Source organism: Zingiber officinale, chromosome 2B (assembly GCF_018446385.1).
Source record: "Zingiber officinale cultivar Zhangliang chromosome 2B, Zo_v1.1, whole genome shotgun sequence".
NCBI classification, from domain to species: Eukaryota; Viridiplantae; Streptophyta; class Magnoliopsida; order Zingiberales; family Zingiberaceae; genus Zingiber; species Zingiber officinale.
In genome coordinates this window covers 153,483,510-153,495,308 of record NC_055989.1, presented here as the reverse complement: position 1 = coordinate 153,495,308, position 11,799 = coordinate 153,483,510, and positions in this window count along the sequence as shown.

Below are 11,799 nucleotides of genomic sequence, written 5' to 3'. Positions count from 1 at the left end.
CCTTTTCTTGTAGGGAGAAGGCTGCTAAAGAAAAGGACTTCAGGCGCCTGGAGCTGGTCCGGGCGCCCGGAGTACGCTGGCCCAGGTGGACCGCAAGCGCCTAAGCGATCCTCGTGCTTGGACTCTGTCCAAGCGCCCGTACCCCAAAAATCATCCACAAACCGACGTGGAGCGCGTCGATTAGCCGAGCCACGTGGTCCAGGCACCTGGAATGAACCTATTTAAAGGCCTTCGACTCGGAGCTTCAAAACAACAATTGTGACAAGTATCCTTCTTGCTCGGTGCTCTGAAAAGGCTCTTGTAACGCTATGAAGCTTCTCCGACAACTGGTGACTCATATTTTCATATTTTCGTTGTTGTCGATAACCTTATTTTTTAGTTTTTGTACTTATTTTGTAACACATTTTTGTGAGCTATTGGTGGATTGCCCAATGAAAGCACTTGGCGAGTGCAGACCTTGGAGTAGGAGTCATCGAAAGCTCCAAACCAAGTAAAACCAACTTGTGTTAGCGTTGTTTGTTTCTTCCATTTTCCACTGTGTAACTTAGTTTTAATTCGAATTTTTTGACGATCGCTATTCACTCACCCCCCCCCCCCTCTAGAGTTCTTTTCGATCCTATAACTAATTATGTTACCCTTAGTTTTTTTAACCCCTATTTTTAATGTGATCAAAGGGAGAGGATTATAGATTAAGTCAAGGGGGAGGTACATTTTAATTTACATATTTAATGCTTTAATTTACATATTCATTACTTTAATGTTTTGTTTATCCTAACTTAACCTACGTTGATCCGCATCAAAAAGGGGGAATTTGTATGTGACCCGTAGTGGTTTTGATGTGATCAATTAAGTCAAGTTAGATCATGTGTATGTTTGATGTCTTGTGTCTAAGTGTGCAGGAACTTAGGAGTACAGGAAGTCGAGTGAAAGACGTAAGTAGTGAGAAGGATGACATGGGAGAGAGTCGACGAGCTCAGTGCATCCGAGGGATGAGGTGCTGCGAAAGAGTACACTAGCAGACGAGAAGGAAGTGCACGACATTTCTGAGAGACGAGAAGTCAGAGCGGAAGCTTGCTTGAGGAGAAGGCCAGAAAATGGGTTTAGGTGAGCCTTATTTTGGATGGCCGAAATCACCCAAGCAAACGGAGCCAGAATAGAGGAATCTGAATAGTCAACCTATTGTTGACTGTCTGAGCGTCTGGACTAAGTCCAGGCACCTGAATAGTTCGGGTGTCCGGACCCCTGGAGCAGCCCACTGGCACCTCCTCGACGTGCACTGTTCAGAACCGCGTCAATACGATCAGGGTGCCCGAAGCGGTCCAGGCACCCAAACTAGATAATGTTTATCCTTACATAGCTGTTGCAACCCATTATGACCTAGATAAAGTTTTATTGATGCCCAAGCGCCCGGAGTTGCCACGTCAGCAAACGGTCAAATTTGACCAGTAGGTTATTAATAGAGTCGTGGTCTCAGTAGTTCATGACAACACTCGTAAATTTCTAGTTCACAAGTTCTATACTTCAATTTCTAGTTTTGTTCTCTACTATTCTGAGCTTTCAACGTTGTAAGAGGCTACTCATCCTTTGAAAAAAGGAGATTTTTAGTGAGCCACATTTGCCTTGAATTAGCAATCCTCTTATTTACAAACCAAGTAAATATTCTCTTCTCTTTCTTTATTTTATGCATTTACTTTTTGTTTCTTAGTAAGTGTTTGCCTATCTTAATCCAAAGATCAAGAAATGATATCATTGTAATTTCAGATAATTCACCCCCTTCTTGTCGATCGCCCGGGGACCTACACTTCTTGCCATCACACAAGAGCCAAAGATGAAAACCCTCAACTTCGAAAATCAGGGAAGAAGAAGGGAGCTCCTGAACTTGGATTCAATCTAAATCTAACAATCTACAATGAAGAAACCCTCTCCAACGCGAAATCAGAATCAAGCTTGAAACTGTAATTACAAAATCTAGAATCTGAAATCTGAACTAATAGAAGGAATGCGGAGTTGTGGATGAGAGGAGGAATGTCGGGGATTTCCAGGAATCACCAAAGGACCCCTCCCATGATTGTTGATGAAGGAATGAAGAAGATGCTGAAATGCAGCGGAAAATGTAGTGAATGTTTAGAAATCAGCAAACTCCCCAAAGAACCCCTCTTCAGCAAGATTCCAACAGCACAAATGGCACCCAGTAGCTATCTTGAACTTCTAACAATGATCTTGTAGCTTAAGAAGGAGGAAGAAGATGAGAATGAAGGTTACGGAGATGAAAATGCAGATGAACATCAGCGCAAGTCACTGTTCATCCGTAAATTTCTAGGTTTTTATACCCTTACCTGAACCAGATTTTAAATTTGGTTTGGATCTAGTTCAATGGGGATTTTAGGGTTTTGGTGAGAGGATTTGATTTGGGTCAAGCTCAATGGGTTGGCTTTATAAAAGGGGTTGGAATCAAATTGAATGTGAATCATTTCCAAATGAATTGAACCAAACTCCCAATTGAACCATGCTTCTTTTTTAATGAACTTCTTAGACTAGATATTGGTTTAGTTTAATCAACTCCATGGCTCATCTTTGATTCCTACAAAAATCATGAAATAATACCAAAATTAGGGATAAATTAATTATAACAAACTCTGAATTATATCCTAACTCGTAAATCATGATATTACACAATATTTAATTAAACGAGAGGATAAGAAAATACTAAGTATAAGAGCTAAAATAACATAAAAAAATACTAATTATTAAATCCTCCACACTTATTCTTGCACGTCTCATACAAGTGAACAAAACTAAGGAAATAATTAAAGTTGTACCCCCTAACATTCTCAATCATGTTTAAAAGATAATAAAAGAAAGTTAACCTAGGATTATCAAATTCCAACAACTCAAGCATTTATGGTCTCAATTATTACACTTGGTTAACAACATAATGACTCCAATCCATCATGAATAAACTGAGAATGATAACAATGTTGGTGCAAGTTACACTGATAATCGAGTTTTGATGTATGATAAATAGGTTAAAGTTAGATGTAGTGTTTGTCTAACTACTTTACTAAGTGTGCAGGAGTTGACGGGTATGAATGACTTGACATCAGGCTGAAATCCAGTTAGATTTGAGCGACCGGATAGTTGGTACGAAGTTTAAATAGGTCAACAGGTCGATTGAATAAAAAATAGGGAAAAAAAAACATAAAAATAGAAAGAAAAAAAATTAAAAAAATTAAAAAAATAGAAAAAAAAAACTAAAAAAATTTAAAAATAGAAAAAATAAAAATAGAAAAAATTTAAAAACCCTAAAAAATTTTAAAAATGTAAAAAAATTTAAAAAATAAAATAAAAAATGAAAAGAAATAAAAAAATAAAAAATAAAAAAACACATAAAAATAAAGAAAAACATGTAAAAGAAAAAATAAATTTAAATAATAATAATAATAATAATAATAATAATAATAATAATATATGGTTGATTTTGTAACTAAGGGTAATATAGTAAAATATTAAAGTAAGTTATTCATTAAAACCTTCAAACAAATAAGTTTTTGTTACATTATCTATGTTGAACCAAACAATATTTGGTTATATTTTATTCCCCATAACATTGGTTATGTGATTACTTGGTAATCACATAACTAAGGTCATGCATGATAACTTGAACCAAACACACCCTAATATTAGTAGTCATCCGTGATTCAACTTCTTCGTGTTAGCCTAGGGACGAATTGGAAGGGATACTGCGAGCGAGTGAATCACCTTGATTTGGGTCAAGCTCAATGGGTTGGCTTTATGAAAGGGGTTGGAATCAAATTGAATGTGAATCATTTCCAATTGAATTGAACCAACTCCCAATTGAACCATGCTTCTTTTTTAATGAACTTCTTGGACTAGATATTGGTTCAGTTTAATCAACTCCATGGCTCATCTTTGATTCCTACAAAAATCATGAAATAATACCAAAATTAGGGAGAAATTAATTATAACAAACTCTAAATTATATCCTAACTCGTAAATCATGATATTACACAATATTTAATTAAATGAGAGGATAAGAAAATACTAAGTATAAGTGTCACGCCCCAGGTAGTCCCTGTCCGAAGAAATTTCGGCAGCATCTCCCCTGTACGGGTGACAATATGAATCCAGAATACATATATCTATACCTCGGCCACACACGGCCGGAACAATACAATCAAAAGTAAACAAACCACGCAGTTATATTCAACATTTCTACACATATATAATATGAACAATCCACGCAGTTATATAAAGAAAAAGATGATATAGAAATCAACGAAGATATACGTACACATCCTACTCCACTACAACGAAGAAACGAAATCCACGAAGTAATGAAATATTCGCAGCAGAAAACAAAGTAACAAACCCGAATGTTCGATATAAAGTCCACAATACAAACCCACATCACAAGTATACGTATAAAAGCGAATACAGAAAACGATATCTAGAAATCCTCGCGACCAAGGGGCTAGCGACTGGAATCTCTCCTGACGGCCTCAACCTGAAAAATAGTAACAACGGGGTGAGTTCAAAGAACTCAGCAGGTAAACCAATAGACATGTACAGCAATATATATCCACCAGTAATAACCTAAGGTACAGTCTCCTAAACCATAGGATCAATAGTACAGTTCTCTAACCATACAACCTACGGTATAGTCTCTTAACAGTTCAACAGATATGCAGAGTTGAAATAAACTGTAATAACCAACAATAGGCATAAAGCACAATCTATAGCAAGAATAATAAGAAAATGCATGACTGTAATAAATTGTACTCACCTGCGAGGCTTGGGCAAATGACTGTGGACATACACAGACAAAGATAGTCAGGGCAAATAAGCATGTATCCTGTATGCATGTCAACCATATACAGTCACCCAAGTGCATCATCCAATATGCAACAATCACAAAAATGCAATATGTGCATATGATGCAATATGACATGGTCGCCCCTGACGTCAGTCAGCCGTCTCACACGCGATGGCGAGACCGAGTAGGTAGGGCTGTGACACCGTGCACTCTGTCGTCACTACCCCTGATGAGTGACCGAATGGACGGGATACTGTCGGAGTACACCTATCCTCCTACCTCAAATATAGTGAGGGAGCGTAACGCTCTCAACTCCCGGTACGCAATGACGGGGAGGGATCCCTGTCTGCTACCACGCTGCAGTCACACTATCCATGAGCGGACCAGCGGAGCACTACAGAGCTACTGCCATACACACCCTACTGTGCTGTACCACTACCCATGCAGTGAAACACGTTGTGTGCAGGCCTATGTAGCCGGCCGACGAGCTCAACAATAATGGAGTCGTCAATCGCCCAGCATGCAATCATGCAGGATGGTGCATGATGCTACAGTATGTCATACCTGAACATAGCCTCCTCCATATATGTGTGTGCCCAAAAGGTAAACGCATATATATATAACCATGATATAAATAGCATAAATCCAAAGACATCACATATAACAATGAGGTAAGTATCATGAATCCAAGAGCATGTATCACACATGTAAAGCAACTAATCCAGTAGAGTAGAGCACTATAGATATGCATCTCTATGAACATATATACACATGGCAAGAGATAAAAATATCCAATCCTGAAGTAAAGCAACTAGCAGATGAAGCATGTGATAGGTATCAACTAGCTAAGACCAAGAGAGAGATAATCTACTATCTACCACTAGTAAGTATATATAAGCTACACATATCATAAGAAATTATCAAAAGATAAGTCAGAGGGTACCCGCCTCAAATAGAAGGTACAGTATCACGCCAAATCCAACGTCGAGATGCCTGTCTCGAATCAAAGTCCTGTATCAAACAATATATATATTTTATTTAGCTAAATCCAAATGAATAGCTAAATAAAATCCCTAAAACTAAATTAGGGCAAAACCCTAATCACACAACCTTATCCTATCTAATAAAATCTAACAGTCAATTAGGATTAGTTATCTAATCCCTAATCTCCCATTAGATTAGAAATCCAACAGTAGACTAGGGTTAATTACCTTAACCCTAATCATTCCATTAGACTAATTCTAAACAATATAATTCTACACATAAACAACTAAACATAACCCTAATTCCAAACTACACATCTATTCATGAAATCAAATCATATGATCAACAACTAATTACACTAATCATGTATCAATTCCCTGTTCCTTACCTCAATCCCAACTACTGTTGATGCTGAAACAAGGATCCCTGATATATGAGTTGTTGCCGAACCAAGATCACCTTCACAAAACATATCCTCACTGATGCACTTCACTGTTTGAATCCAGAAAAAGGAGATCACAGCTCCAATCAAGTTTCCCAGCAACAACCTAATTCAAGAAAACAATCTACTCATCTTACCTAAATTCCTAGCTCTGATCTGTTGATCCACACAAATAAGTGGTGCTGCCAGGAAGGGTAGTTGTTGCTGGAGCCAGACATTCCACAGAACAGCACCTTACTGGATCCACTCCACAATTCGGATCAAGAATTCAACACCATAGAATTGGAACCAGATGCTCGGCTTTGCTCCCAGTGAGCACTTGGTGATCTCGGCAAAGAGTCTGTAGCCGGCAACCAAGATTCCCCTCTGACGATGGGTCTAGAGTACAGATCAGAGAGAGAGAGAGGGTCAGAACAAGGAAGAACCCTAATCTAGCTAAGCACATAGATCCGGTGATGCCTTACCTCCAAGATCACTCCTCGGTGGTGTCTCTCGATCCAAATCCGGCCAATGAAGGGGTGGATCGCACTGTGAGTAACGCGAGGAGAGGAAAGGGAAGGTCGATTGGCTAGGAGATGAAACGAATCAAGCCCCCCGCCATGCCCTAGTTGCCGTATCGCCGACGATCGGTCGCTGAATCCACCGAACCGCAACCCCTCGACCAAAGGAGATATGTACTCCACCAGTCCCGTCGTGCTCCAGCAAGCTCCGGTGACTCCACTGGTTTCCGTCGAGGTCGACAGCCGCCGGAACCATCGGCTTTGCTTCGTCCGCAAGAGAGAACAGAGGAAGAGGGGATCGGGGAGGAAGAGGGGAAGGAGTTCGGGTGATCGGCGATTTGGGGGGAGGAAATAAGGGAAAAAGGATTTATATAATAAAAACATTTTCTCACTTAAACGGGTATCCCAAACAGGTTTAATCCGAACCCATTAATTCGTCCCCTCAAAACACGTCGTACAAGCTCCGAAAAATTCTCAGAAATTTTCTGAAAATTCCAGAAAATTTTATAAGGCTATTTCTGGAATAACCCTATTTATTTAAATTTTCCGAGATCTCACATCCTCCCCTACTAATAAAAAATTTGGTCCCCAAATTTCGCTATAACCAGCAGCAAACACTGAAATATAACCATGCAGTATAAATGCTGAAGAAACTCTAACCCACATACCTCAAGTAAAAAGATGGGGGTATCGAGCTCGGATCATATCCTCCAGCTCCCACGTAGCCTCCTCGTCAGAATGATGCTGCCATCCGACTTTAACCAGTCGGACCGTCTTGTTCCGCAGCCGACGCTCTCTACGGTCCAGAATCCGTACCGGAACCTCCTCGTAAGTAACGTCCGCCTGAATAGGAACTGATATATCCGACAGAACATGTGCCGGATCCGATACGTATCTCCTCAGCATAGATACATGGAATACATCATGAATGTCGGCTAGAGATGGTGGTAGCGCCAGACGGTAAGCTACTGCTCCAATCCTCTCCAAGATCTGGAATGGCCCAATATATCGTGGAGCTAACTTACCTCGAAGACCAAATCTCTTCACCCCTTTCGTGGGTGAAACTCTCAGAAATACATGATCACCAATAGAGAACTCCAGGGGTCTCCGTCTCTGATCAACATAACTCTTCTGACGGTCCTGAGCCTCAGACATCCTCCGCCTAATAGTACGAACCAACTCTGCCTCCTGCTGAGCTCTCTGAGGTCCTAACGGCTGAGCCTCACCAACCTCCTCCCAGAGGGTGGGTGTCCGACAAGGTCTACCATATAACGCCTCAAACGGTGCCATCTGGATAGCCGAATGATAGCTGTTGTTGTAGGCGAACTCCACCAAGGGCAGGTGGTCCTCCCAACTGCCTCCGAAGTCCATGACACAAGACCTCAGCAAGTCCTCCAAAGTCTGAATGGTCCGCTCTGACTGTCCATCTGTCTGCGGATGGAATGCCGTACTGAAACGGAGTTGTGTGCCCAAGGCCTGCTGCAGACTCTGCCAGAACCGGGACGTGAATCGTGGGTCTCTATCTGATATAATACTCAAAGGAACCCCATGCAACCTGATAATCTCATGACGGTATAACTCTGCTAATCGATCCAGAGAATCAGTCTTCCGGATCTCTATAAAATGTGCGGATTTGGTTAATCGGTCAACGATTACCCAAATCGCATCATGGCCTCGTCGAGTCCTAGGCAATCCTACCACGAAATCTATAGTAATATGCTCCCACTTCCACTCTGGAATAGGGATCCTCTGTAGTAACCCAGTAGGTCTCTGGTGCTCAGCCTTCACCTGCTGACAGATAAGACATCTAGCAACAAACTCCGCGATGTCCTTCTTCATACCGTTCCACCAATAGGAACGCCTCAAATCCCGATACATACGGGTCCCGCCTGGGTGGATAGCAAATCTAGAGCGATGAGCCTCCTGAAGTAACTCCTCCATGACCGGGTGAGACTGAGGCACACATAATCTGCCTCAGAAATAAACAATACCCTCATCATCTCGTGTAAACTCGGTCTGCTGTCCGGAAGCTATCTGGCTGCTAATGAACTGTAAATGCTGATCTCCGGCCTGGGCCTCTCGAATCCTCATCCCGATCGACGACTGAGCAACCATGGTAACAAGAATACCCTGCTCTGTCCGTCCCTGCTCCTCAAGGCCCAACTCGAAGTCCCTCTGGACTTCCTGCTCAGTGCATCAGCAACCACATTAGCTTTACCCGGATGGTAGCTAATAGTACAATCATAATCCTTTAGGAACTCCATCCATCTCCTCTGTCGGAGATTGAGTTCCTTCTAGGTGAAAATATATTTGAGACTCTTATGATCAGTAAGAATCTCAAAAGTATTACCATAAAGATGATGTCGCCAAATCTTCAAAGCAAAGATAATAGCAGCTAGCTCTAAATCATGTACTGGGTAGTTCTTCTGATGCTCCTTCAACTGACGAGAATGATAGGAGACTACCCTACCGTGCTGCATCAAAACAGCGCTCAAGCCCTGAAGAGATGCGTCTGTGTAAAGTACAAATCCGTCATCACCAGAAGGTAAAACCAAGACTGGTGCTGATACTAATCTCCGCTTCAGCTCCTAGAAGCTGGTCTCACAAGCCTCTGACCACGTGAACTTCACGCCTTTCCTAGTCAGACGTGTCAGCGGCATAGCAATACTGGAGAAAGCCTCAACAAATCGTCTATAATATCCAGCCAATCCCAAGAAACTACGGATCTCCTGGACTGACTTCGGCTACTCCCAGCTAGTGATAGCCTCGATCTTCTGAGGATCTACTGAAATACCTCGGCTAGAAACCACATGTCCTAGAAAACCAACTGAGGGAAGCCAAAATGCACACTTGCTGAACTTCGCATACAGATGATGTCGTCGAAGAGTCTCCAAGACTATGCGAAGGTGATGCGCATGTTCCTCCTCGGAACGCGAATAGATCAATATGTCATCAATAAATACAATAACGAACTGATCTAGATACTCCAGAAAGATACGGTTCATCAAATCCATAAATATTGCGGGAGCATTGGTAAGCCCAAATGGCATTACCAAAAACTCGTAATGTCCGTATCTGGTGTGGAAAGTTGTCTTCTGAATATCAGAATCTCTAACTCTCAGCTGATGATATCCAGACCGCAGATCAATCTTAGAATACACTGATGTATCTCTGAGTTGATCAAATAAATCCTCAATCCGTGGCAAGGGGTACTTATTTCTGATAGTCACTGCATTCAGCTGCCTATAATCGATGCACAACCTCAAGGTACCATCCTTCTTCTTGACGAATAGTACAGGAGAACACTCGAATGCTCCTGCCCGTGCATGCCATATGCAGCTTCTGCAGGAGGAGTTGTCCTCTGCTGACGCTGTGAAGATTGGGCTTTCGGCCCGCCTTGCTGAGTCCCAGACTGACCAAATGGTGCTCCCGAAATAAAAACTCCGAAAGCTACATGCTGAGCCTTCAGCGAACAGTCTCGGCTCATGTGCCCAGGCAGTTTACAAAAATAGCAAACTGACTGTCCCAGGGTGCATGCAGAGGTGATATGCTCTCGGGATCCACATTGGATACAGTGAGAGTCACCGGCGGACTGTTTCCGATTCTGCTGAGCAGACCGGAAAGGTCCAGATGAAGATCGTCCTGACTTCTGGGGTCGGCCAGATGACCCAGAAGTACCCTGACCCGTCTGAGTACGACTGCTCTGCTGCTGTCCCGTAGTATGTGGCTACTGGATCTGTCCGGAAGTCCGATCAGTCTGCTTCCTCTTCTTGTCTGCATTCACTCCCTGATGAGCAGACTCGATCATAAGCGCTTTATCCAGTGCCTCTGTGTATAATGAACTACAAAAATCGATAATCTTCACCTGAAGATGCTCGTCTAGTCCCTGGACAAACTAGAGCATACGAGATCTGCCCTCGACAACCAACTCAGGACAGAATCTAGCCAACCAATTAAATTCGGCATTATACTCCATCACTGAGCGGTTATTCTATCGAAGACTCAGAAAATCCTGTCGACGTGTTATCTGATACGCCCGAGGAAAATACTGACTCTCGAATGTCTTCCTAAATCTCGCCTAAGTAATATGCTGCTCGCCTATAATCGAGCGCTGCGTGTCCCACCAGATCTCTGCCTCATCTCGTACCTCAAGTACGCAGTAGTAGGCACGACTAGAAGGGGTGCCGGGTATACTGAAGGTGATACCACTAGTGGCACAGTCGAGGTATGTACCTCTGAAATCAGAACCGTCGGGGTCTTATAATCCGACGTGCCTATAATATCCTGACGAGTCTGTCCCTGATGGACAGACTCGACCCTAGCAGATCTCTCTGGAGACTCTATCTCCAAAGAATCTATCGCCCTCTTACGGGGGCGACCACGTCTCAGTACCGGAATACGTGTATGTGACATATCTGTAAACAAAATGTTACCCAGATATCACTACAGGTATAAAAACTATAAAGTTACCTAATTTACCTATTTGTCGTCTGGAGATATCCTGTCGCTGCTTAGCCCCCAAATAGATCCTCGTCAAAATACCTCGGAATACTTAAACGAGTAAGTCGACGAAAACCCGTACAAAAATCCAAAATAACGAGAAATGCTCACGAAAGTAAGCATCGTAAATCCAAAACACGACAAGTAAGGATCGCAAAACCAGCTCTGATACCAAATAAATTGGTATCAGATAAAATCCCGAAAACCCAGAATACCTAGCAAGTATCGTAAACCAGCTCTGATACCAAATAAATTGGTATCAGATAACATCCCAAAAATCCATATACGCTAACAAACTCCAGGACACAAACATATTGGTGAGAGGATTTGATTTGGGTCAAGCTCAATGGGTTGGCTTTATAAAAGGGGCTGGAATCAAATTGAATGTGAATCATTTCCAATTGAATTGAACCAAACTCCCAATTGAACCATGCTTCTTTTTTAATGAACTTCTTGGACTAGATATTGGTTCAGTTTAATCAACTCCATGGCTCATCTTTGATTCCTACAAAAATCATGAAATAATACCAAAATTAGGG